Source organism: Octodon degus, unplaced genomic scaffold, assembly GCF_000260255.1.
Source record: "Octodon degus isolate 3935 unplaced genomic scaffold, OctDeg1.0 scaffold00047, whole genome shotgun sequence".
Taxonomy (NCBI): domain Eukaryota; kingdom Metazoa; phylum Chordata; class Mammalia; order Rodentia; family Octodontidae; genus Octodon; species Octodon degus.
In genome coordinates, this window is record NW_004524623.1 from 8,228,056 (window position 1) to 8,239,965 (window position 11,910).

The following is an 11,910-nucleotide window of genomic DNA, read 5'->3' on the forward strand; positions in this document are numbered from 1 at the left end:
TAGCTCTGTTTTCAATATTTTAGATCAGAGAAGCCTAGCAGATGCCCCCTGAGAGATCAAGGGGACCTTTCAATACATGACTTTGGTATTTGGGAAATTTTCATGGATGTAGATGAAGATTTGTACATTCAAGCTAGATGTGGATATCATTTCAAAGCAAAGTACTGAATAAAATGACCTAAGGAGAGCGCATGTGTCGATAACATTAGAACTCTGATCTCTTTTCTGACTTGCCAGTGAAGCGAAAGACCCAATACTATTATGGACTACTGGACTCTTTTAGAATATTTTGCTGAGTTAACACACCTATAATATTCAAACAACTGAACTAAACAAAGGGGATACAGATGAATGTCCATTTTGTATCTGTGTATTCAAAATGGTTAGGATAGATATATAGTTACATTCTCTTAATGAATAGAGAGATTTGTTCTAACAGTGTTTGTAAATAAGATATCATGTCCGCATCTTGTACAGCAAATAACCACTAGGAAGAATGTATGCAATATGTTAATTATTGAAACAGTCCTATCAATTTGGTTTGAAATTGTCTCATTGCTATTTGTTTCTTAATAAAATTATGGGGGAAAAATTTTGATCTTTTCCTTAGAGCTCAACATTTAAAGTTGTACAGAGGAAGGGTAAATACATAGGACTGAAAAAAACAGTTACCAGTGAGTTAGGAAAAATAGCAGCACTGTGTCCAGTAAGAAAAAAAATAAGTAAGCATCTTAAATAAAGAGATGGGTCTCTGCCAAGATCTGAGGGTAAGAAATACAGTGAGATGTAATCCCTGAGCGCCACTGGCGCATGGGTTGCTGCTGGGTTTCAGAGTAGACCAGTTTCAGTCACATAGTGGAGACAGAGCCCAAGTGGAAAGAATTATTAAAAAGGTGAGAAATAGGAAGGTGAAATCATTTACTCCCTGTGATTATCTCAAGTTTTGCTGTAAAAAGAAGTGCTCAGTGTATGGAGTCTGGGATACTGTGGATTTGGACAGCTCCGCTTGGACTCGGAGTCTCAGAATCATTCTCATATAAAATGGATAAGAAAATGTCTTACCACATGTACAGTCAGTGCTGTAATATTGTACCATGTAGATTCACATTCTTAATTGATCCCCTAAATGCCTATGGGAAATTATAAATGTGGGTCACAGCTAAGGAGATTGTAATGATGGGCGATTGCTCTGCCATAAGGACAAACTTGAGGCATTTGTAGACAAATGGATGTTGCTTTTGAACATGTTAAGTAAAATCAGTCAGATATACAAGACTACATGTCACAAGACATGGTGTCTTAGATTTTCTTTGGGTCACATAAAAGCACAGAGCAAAGTGTGAGCTTGCTATTGGCTCTATATTAGTGGATGGAAACAGAACCTAAATATATAAAGGGCAAGTCGGGCACCAGGGGATGAATCAAATATTTAGTTGAAGTTTCAGGACCAGAGAATTGGTCACAATTACCATAAATGTAATGCAACAGGCAGAGACATAGGTGAGAACAATATCCCACAGTGTCCATTCCAGTGTCAGGTTTTATGCTCCACGTTTTCATCTTCAATTTTTTCTCCGAGTACAAAGACGACTTTGGCACATGTTAGGCTAGTCTCCAAGGGGGAGAAATGCATGGCTTCTGCTGAAGCTAGAGCTAATAGTAATGAGAAAATGAGAAAGCTGGCTCTGCAAAGAGTACCTGGCACTGAAGCCTCTTCTTTAACTTGACTTTTTCGTATGACGTGTAAGCTAGGAGTAAGTAATATTTTTAAAGTGGAGAGTCCTGCATTTCCCAAGAGGCTCAGCCGCTATTCTCAACTTCAATGCTCTACACTTGGCTTTTTTTTTTTTTTTTCTTTCCAAGCGGGTTACTTTTCCCCCAACTGTTTAACTGACTTCTTTAAATCACTCAGGACATCAAACTCAAGACTTCATAATGTTAAATCAGTTTGCTTCTCTAAGCAACAAACCATCATTCTTTATCTTTATTTTATTCAATAATAGATAACTTGTAGAGCAGTGGCAGATTTCTAGAAAATTGGAGCAGAAATTAGAGCCTTCCCACCTGCTCCATACTCTAATTCCCAAAATGTTACCTATTATCATCATCTTGCATTAGTGTGAAAGTTGTTACAACTAACGAGCCAATACTGAGATGTAACTATTAAATAAGGGCCATAGTTTATCCTAGAATTCACATGCACAATGACAAATATCTGATAACATGTAGTCACCCTTACAGTATCATACAGAGTAGTTTCACTAAAACTTCCCGGTACTCTACCTACCATCTCATTCTTTTCTCCTTCTTATCTCCCAGTCACCACTAACTTTTATGTCTCAATAGTTTTGTTTTTTCCCAAATGCAATCAAGTCGAAATTACAGCCTATGTACTCTTTCTAGATTGGCTACTTACACTCAGTGATATACATTTAAGTCTCTTCCATGTCTTTTATGTCTTTAATAGCTTATTTCTTTTTAATAATCCTCCATTGTATGGGTATATGGGTTTATTTATCTATTCACCCATTTAAGGCTATAATAGTTACATAATAAATATGAATAAAGCTGCTATAAAAATCTATTCTAACACTTTTAAGCCTTTTAACTCATTTAAGCAAATATCAAGGAAAACAAACACTGGATTATCTGATAAGCACATGATTCATTTGGTAAGAATCTGTCAAACCATCTTCCGAAGTGGTTGCATCATTTTATGTTCCTACCATCCATGAATAAGAGTTTTGTTGCTCTTTACACAGTGTTATCAATGATTAATATTTTAGCTTTTTCTAATAGGCAGAGAGTGAGATTTCATTGTGGCTTTTATTTGCAATCTTTTGATGACATATGATTGGAATCTATTTTTATATGGTTATTTGCCATCTGTATGTCTTCTTTTGTGAGGTTCTTTGAGGTCTTTTGTCAAGTTATGAACTAGGCCATTCGTTTTGCTTATTGCTGTCCTAAGTGTTCTTTGCATATTTTGGAGAGCCATTCTCATTGATATATGTGTGCAGAGGTGAAGAAAACTTTCCTTCCATCTCTAGAAGCTTGTGTGTGCTAAAATAAACTGACAGTAGATCAATAGGATAAAGAGGTTCACCAGTTTACTTAATGTGCATTTGGGCACAAGATCCATATAAAATACAAAACTCAGAGGGCTAGATAATTAAGGCTTAAAAATCCTCTTAGTGGGGAGAGATGAATTCAGGATGTTTACAGTTTTATGGGGTTAGTAAATGATTTTTAACGTTGATTTACTTTTAGAGGAAACTGTTTTAATTAACACCTGTGCTGCTTAAAGGATCTTTTTCAACTTCCAGTCACATTTAATAGCCTGTTTGGTATCTTCTGACTTCCATGTGGCCCAACTGCAGCAGCTGTTGAGACCCAGGATCCAATCTGGCTTGTTGGTATAATCTGTCATCCTTTTGGCTGTGTTGAAGAAGAGTATCCTAGTGGCCACAGAGAAAGGGATTTTCTCGTAAGTGTTCTTCATGCTCCCAGCAATTTGATCTATGATAGAGTCCAAGAGAAAGTAGATGCAAAGGTGTAGCTCTGATCTGTAATGTTACCCACCACCAGGAGCAAGAGCATTTCGTCACCTATGGTAGGGATGTGAAATGGTGCCACCATTTGTAGTCAGCCTTCAGCAGGTATTGCTCAAGGGACACATAATCTTGATGTAGTCATTTGTCTAGATTTCCTTGTCAGGCAGACACTCCACCGCTGCATGAAATTCAGTCCCTATGTTCTAGGACAGAAGGAACAGAAGGTTTAGGCCCAAGGCATAATGCATGTAGGCTGCCTGGGAAGCTGCTGCTTGCAATCAAACCAGCAGCATCTGAGTTGAGCCATGAAGGCTGGAAGGAAGGGCTACTGCAGCATAAGTTATTCACTGGCCAAGAGCTCTACACTGTTATTGGTCAGAATGAGCTGCCATTTGGTCAACATAGACTCTGTATTTGGCAGGAAATTAAGCTCTAGTAGAAGTTATCTTGAGGTAGCCTAATTCCTCCTTGAATTAGCTAACATTGGGACTTTTAAGATTCAACTGCCCTTTCCTTGTTCCAGTGCCTCGACATTGTTATGGAAGACCAAGTCCGAGGCCAGAATAGGGCAAGAACTCAAGAGGAAGACAGCTATAGAATTCACACAATTCCCATAAGGTCTGCCATCTTCCCTCTCTTCCTTCAGCAGACCCAAGGGCTCTCTATCTAATGTTCAAAGTGACATAATCGGGGGTGACATTTTCTGAAACCCAACATGTGTTTTACAAATTTCTTCCCTTCTGTGGCTTGTCTTTCCATTATCTTAAACCAATTCATTATTTTTCATAAGATAATCATTATGTCATGGAAAGTGAGTCTTAAAATTCACTAAAATTTTTTTTTTTCCATCAGGGATCAAACTTAGGACTTTGCACTTGCCATGCACGTGCTTATGCCACTGAGTTAGCTCACAGGCCAAAAACTCACTATCGTTGACCAACTATTTTTCCCAATTTTGCTATTTTTGTAATGATTCTAGTGCTGGCCTATTGAATCAAAATGCAGTCCCTAAACTGTGGCATATTTGCTTTGTTCTAGTTTGGATATTAATCATTATTATTTTTTTTTTACTTTTTAAGGTTTCTAATACTAGGAGAAGATATCATACAATGTCTTTTAAATAAATTGTAAGTCAAAGATACAGTATAAATCTTAGAACAAAAATTAAGTTTAAGCAATATTCAGAAAATTAAATGTTTCAAAACAATTGAACTCAGAAAAAGTTTTCATGATAGCAAAGAAGTACTAAGAGCAAAACACAAGATAAATACTGGAATGGCAAGTAAATGACCAGCACTTCTAACAGTTTGAGGATAGGATATCGCACAAAGTTCTAATGTGTTGTGGACATGCATAATGACCGTGACAGTTACTGGTGGCTAGGCGTCACTTGTGGAACTGAGCTACAGCTATTTCTTTGAAATCCACCCTGTAGACTCAGGTGGAATCATGATTCATCAAGTGGAAGAGAAGTCCATTTGTAGGGTGTGCTGATGAAAATATTCTGCTGCTGAACCCAAAAGAATAACTGAGAGACTACTATTGTATACCGCTTATTCTCCTCTGTTTAATTGTTTGCCCTATTTGGCGGGTTCTTTCCATTCTCATTCATGGGGCTATGATCAATTTGCTCCCTCTCTAGAACATCATTTAGTAGTGTGTGTAGGCTTGGCTTTGTCATCATGAAATTCTTTAGCTGTTCTTTGTCATGAAAATATTTCACTTCTCCATTATATTTGAAAGATAATTCTGCAGGATAGATCAGTCTGGGTTGGAATTTGTTTTCTTCCAAGACTTGAGGTACTTTGCTCCATGCTCTTCTTGACTTGATGGTTTGTGAAGAAAAATCTGCCGTTATTCTGATGGGTTTTCCTTTAAATGTGATCTGTTTCTTTTCTTTAGTGGCTTTTAGTATACTGTTCCTATGCTGAATTTCTGGAATCTTGATTATTATGTGTCTGGGTGTGCTTTTCACTGCATTGATACTATTTGGAGTTCTATATGCTTCGATTACAGGAATGTCAGATTGTTGGCCCATATTTGGGAAGTTTTCTGCTATTACTTCTGCCCATATTCTTTTTATATCATTTGTATTGACTCCTTCCTTCTCATTGATGCCTATTAGTCTCACGTTGCTCATCTTTGCATCATCTTGCAGGTATTGAATTATTTTTTCCTGCATCCTAGTTGTTTTAAAGAGATCTTTTCTTACTTTTTCACTAGCTTCAATGTTTTCTTTCAGGACTGAAAGTCTATTTTCACTTTCACGCATACGGTTTTGCCAGCTTGTGATTGAGGTTTTAATTTCCTGTATATCACTTTGACCTGTTTCATAGATTCTATTTCTTTCCTAAATTGTTTATTCAGGGGTTCCATCATTTTTATATTCTCCTCTATTTTTTTTAATCAGTGTATTCTTTAGAAGCACTTAGTACTTCTTTGATCATATCTACCACTACATTTTTTAGTTCTGAAATTATTTCTGATCTGATTTCTTCTATACCTTTCTGCACTTGATTCTTTACTGTCAACGCTATTATTGCAGAGATATCCGGTGTGTGATTTCCAGTTTCCTCAGTGATAGTGTCTTGTGCATTTGTACTGGGTGGACTCGAGGCCTGAGACTGCATTTTGTTCCTTCTCTTTGTCATTTTGTATACCACTGTCTTCTGACCTTTGGTGTAGAGCTTAGATAGAGTTATTACCTTAGCACCAGGTCCGGATCTATGAAGTTCAGATTCCTCCAGGTAGGTGTTGCTTGGATCTGGTTGCTGTGCTCCACTTCTTTCTGCTGCAGGCGTTAGAGTTGAACCCTTTGTGTCTCTCTGGCAAGATGTTCTGCTCCTGAATCAGCTGGGTGGGTCTTGCCTCTAGCCTCTTTGCAGGGAGTTCTGCTGAAGGGTTCCATGCTGGGCCTGCGCTCTGGGTCTATTCAGGATCCGGAGGACCCCAGGTCGTCTCACTCACTTGCCAGGCCTGAGCTCTGGGTCTGTTCAGGATCCCATGGCCCTTGGTCATCTAACTCACTTGCCAGGCCTGAGCTCTGGGCCTATTCAGGATCCCGCCAGGCCCTGGGTCATCTCACTCACTCGCCGGGCCTGCGTTCTGGGGCTATTCAGGATCCCACGGCCTGGGTCATCTCTGGTTTGGATATTATTGCTGTTGCAGTTTTATTTTTTGTTTATTTTTGTGGGTTTTTTAATTCATTTTTTATTAATTTTATTGAGAAACTAATAGCAATGAGACAGTTTCAAAACCAAGTAGGTTTTGAAACTGTAGGACAGTTTCAAAAATTAATACATTGCATATTGTTGTCTTTATAGTGGTTATTTATAGTACAAAATGTGGACATGATATCCTGTCCAAACACTGTTACTGCAAATCTTTCTTCTGTTTTTGTGTTTAGAGACAGGGTCTTACTATGTAGTTTAGGCTAGCCTTGAACTCACTATGTAGACCACACTGGTCTCTACTTCTTCACAATCTTCTCTCCTCAGCCTTCCACATGCTGGGATTACAGACTGTTGATTGGTGGAAAACTGCTTCCTAAGACTTTAAGTCTTCAGTTGCCAAGACTATGGAAGTTCTGAGATTTTACCATCTTGACAACTGACACTGTAGTTGCATATATTATGTCTCAATAGTTTGTATGGGTATATGGGTTTATATACCCATACAAATTATTGCAGTCCGCCAGTTGCCATCAGAACATATGGAATTCCTGGGAAAGATACAAAGGTTTGTATAAGTCTTGTCACAGCAAGCACTGTGAGTTTCATATTTGCATGAGTTCTCTTAGTTCTCCATATCCCATAGGGGGGGATGACCACCAGCCCATTGAAACATTGAGTAAACAGCAAATTTGTTACAGCTGAAGGACTCTACATTTAAGAAACCACAGTCTTTCAAAGAGACTGGTCCTTGCCTCTCCTTGGCCACAGGGAGACATGATCTCTGTCTTTCCAGGCTATGTACTACACAAACATTCTTGAAAAGATGATCTGAAACAAAAATTATAAATACCTGTGCTCAGTAGATGTGCAGAAATGTGGGAAAAACATACAGAATTTCCTCCCACTCTAATCTTTCATCTCTCCAGCTCATGGTGAGCTGCCAAAGAAAATGTTCCCCATGACTAAAAAATTCTATAATAATTCTCTATTACCCAAACAAATTATAAACTCCTTAGCAGGGCATCAAGGCTGCTTAATACATCACCCAATGACTTTTTCTAATCTAATTGCAGTACCTAAAACTTCCCAACATATATCATCTATACAGCCTTTATGACCTTTCTACCCTTTTCCTTTTTAATCAGCTCTGAGATTCAATTCCTTCCATTCTCCCTTCCCAAGTGTTCTCCCCTATCAGTAATTTAATTGATGTAATTGGATCTGTTTGCTCAAGCATTAAATCAAGTGATAACTCCACATGAGAGATTTTTAAATGAATACCTTCCTTCTCCTGAGCTCCAATAGCACTTTTTCCCACTGTGTCGATCAGCTGCCTATTGCTGGGTCAGATACCTGAGATAATCACTGAAAAGGTATAAGAGTTCATTTGGGCTCACAGTTTCAAAAGCTTGGTCCATGGTCAGCTGGCTCCGTTGCTTTTGGACCAAAGATGAGACAAAGCATCATGGTAGGAGGAGGTGCATAGCAGCGTGAAGCTGCTCACTTCTTGAAACATGGAAAGAGAAAGAGAGGAAGGGGCTGGGATTCCTCAGAAGCTCTTCTCAGGTGTATTCCCAATAACCCAACTTCCTTCTACTGGGTTTAATGAGCTACCTCTTAAATACTCCACCATCTCCTAGGAGCACTGCAAGCTGGCAACCAAGCCTTCTTCTACACATGATGCACACCATAACCCCCTCATAATTCAACTTAAGCACTCTCTTTTGTACTTAATTGCCTATGTGTATTCTCTTCTAGCATGCAACCAACAAGGCTCTACAGTTCTTCAGCTTTATGACTCTTATTCCAAGCACTGCATCTGGCAAATATTTGAGTGATTTTGTGTTCTCTTAGGAATTTGGAGAGATAAGAATATAATTTTGAAATGCAATAACTTTCTAACAAAACAACTAACCAACTTTGTTCATTATTACCATAATTAGAGATTTTTGAGACTTGCTAGGTACTTGGACACACAACCCAGCGCTTCCTTTTATTCCATCTGCTGTTATATTGCAACCTATTGTGAAAGTATCATGGCCAAACCGAAGACTGCATTCTAGCTTGTCAACATCTCTCTTCTTATTCTCTTTTATCTCGGCTGAAATCCATTTCCTAGCTGTTTGACATCCTTTGAATGCTTTTATGTTGGCATCACTGGTCATGAAGTCACCTTGCACAACCCAGCCCTCCCAAGAGGAGGGCAGGTTCTAATTAAACTGATGGACAGCAGGGTGCAAACTGTGTCCACTGAGATCAGACTAACATAATGGTTTTAAAAATGAACAGTTCATAGCTTTGTTCCCTGAAACAGTGATACACAAGGCAGCTCGGCTTACAGGGAAAACAACTGAGTTTCATCACAGAGATTTGTGAAGAAAGGACAAAACGGAGGAGACAATAAGCCACCCAGGGGAGTGCAAAGAAAGGGCTCCTGGCAGAGCCATCTGCTTTGTGTTCATGAAGTTCTGGGTTTGAAAAACAAGAATGTGCTTCTTAGTAATGCAGGGAACGTTGTTCTTTTCTGCATTCAACAAATATTTTTTAAGCACCTATCGAGTGCTGGTCATATAACAGTTAATAGAGAAAATGTAATCCCAGCCTTGGTAGATTTCACAACAGAAAAAACAAAAGCCAAATAAACCAATAAATCAATTTTGATAGGTGCCAATCAGTCATGATAAGTGCTATGAAGGAAAAACACAACATGCCAAGAAACTTGTTGATTATAAGAACCTACTGGGATGGCTTGGTCAGAAGGTAATATTTTATTTGACATAAAAAAATAAGGAGTTAGCTTTACAAAGAGTGTGGAGGAAATAATTAACCAAGGAGAATAAAAGTATTTTGCTTCATCCACAAATATGTACTTCTATGAAGTTTACATAGATAGTATTTGGTGTAGGACTAGCACTTTGTAAATGGGCAGGAAGTAATTGTTCTTGCCACTGTTAGGGTTGTGGTCCTCATACACATTGTAGCCAGACAATAAAGCCATAGCATTACTGAGAAATCTTCTAAACTCCAGCAAACACTAAAATAAGCACCAGCCGTTATGTTTTTAAAAGAAGAAAGTATATAGGATATTCTTCTAGACAGAAAAAAAAATCATAAGAAACTCAGCCACTTTTTCCTCTTCTTTCCTTGATTAATCTCTCATCTGAATTTCCAAATAATGGGAAAACCTCACTAACTCACGATGATGATTAGACATTTCACATTTGCTCTGCGAGGCAAGTGAAAAATCAAACGTAAGGAACCAGGGTGTTTGATTTAATTAAGGAAGCCTTTTATTTCTAAGAGCTTTAACTTCCATTTGCATATAAATAACGTGTTGATTGCAGAGGACTTGAATTTTCTCATTAAAGCAAGGCGAAAGCCATCTTACCTACTTTGTAACCTGGTCTTTCCTACTTGCATTTATTGACAAAGTTTGCTACAAGTGAGTTATGCAGTTTGTTTAGAGGATTCATTTATTCTTTTAATCTAAATTAGTCTTTTCTATGTGATCTGTTCCCTTTAGAAGCTTTGGTAATTTATACTTTGGCATCTTCCAGGAGATAGTGAATTCAGTTCAGGTAGATTCTTTTATGGTTAAATGGTCTTTGTAATATTTATAATTTGATAAAGATTGAATGAGTTTTCAAGATGTAACATTCTTTTCTTTATTATTCTGCCAAATCTTTCTCTCCATAATCCTCAAGATTACTCTTGCATCTCTGATTCCATATGTCCCAGAGCCCCATAAGGGCCCCATATGATTCACTATATACTTAAAAATATGTGTGTGTGTGTGTGTGTGTGTGTGTGTGTGTCTTTGTTCTCTGTCTCATGGGAGGAGATGAGTTGTTAGAAGAATTGTGCAAGTTTTAGCAAAGACACCCAGAAGTCAGGCCTCCCATTAGACAGATGGTCCCTAACTTGTCCTAAAGTCCTTTATTAATCTTGAATGATAATCTTAAGGTCCCATAGTAAACATGGTTTCAGATTACCTCTAAAGTGAGCCCCTTTTATACTATCTTATGAAATGCTTTTAATTGTCCCAGGTTAAAATTATGTGAATTTTTGACCATGTTAAAGGCATTTGTTTTTAAATGGAGATAATGTCATGACTCTTATATATCAAGTGAACATGTGCTACAGACTTTAATTCATTTTTATCATCAATGAATAAATTAGAAAAAAGCTTTAAAAAGAGGGAAGGAGAATTCAAAGAGCTGGGCCAAGAATATTGAAATAAAGGTTCTAATGGAGGTGAAACTTTTCCCCTTGCCATAACCAGGGAGAAGCCTGTTGAATCTCTATTGGGCTGTACTCGTTTATATGTCCACAATAACAATTCTTGTTCTTATTCATTCTTATCAGTTATCACTAATTTACAAAATTGTAATGTAGATGAATGTCAGTGGTAGACCAGAACTCCCATAAAGTCAAACTCAGACAATCTAGAAGGGATTTCTGTGATAACGCATGGTTTTTCACAGAAGAACAATTTTTCTCTACAAAACTGTTCATATACCTTGCCTATCACTCTCTATCTCATCCATTCATAAATATATATATTTAAATAGACTTGTATTCCTGGCAGGCTCCAGGGACTCAATCATGAATCATGGATGGTCCCTGTCCTCAAAAAGCCCAAAATACCACAGGAAGAGACATTAGTGCAAACAGAGATAAAAATGTCAGAGAGATTATAATGAAAATTTACACAGAGCACAATGGGCTCAGAAGAAACAGGGAACTTTCAGTGAGTGTTTTTGTGCTGATAGCTGTTCTAAATGCACTTTACAAGATTTCTCCTTTAAACTTCTTAGACCCATAGGCAGTTACATTCACTAAACCCATTTTGGGTTAGAAAAACAAGGCAAAGAGGAATTAAGGAAATGTGCCTGAGAAGCCAGGTTCTGCCTGACAAACTGGCAGTCCCAACTACTCAGGAAGCTGAGTATTCAAGAACAATCTGGACAGTATATTCAAGACCAATCTGGGCAGTATATTCAGACTTTCATGTCAAAAACTAAAAAATAAAGAAAACAAGGAATGAAATAAAGAAGGAAAGAAGGTGTTTCTACTTCTGTATCATTCTAGAGCCTGTACTCCAAACCCTAAACTATACACCCAGCCCTCCCACAAGAGAAAGAGGACTTAAAACTACCTTGTAGGATGAAGCTAGAGGAAAC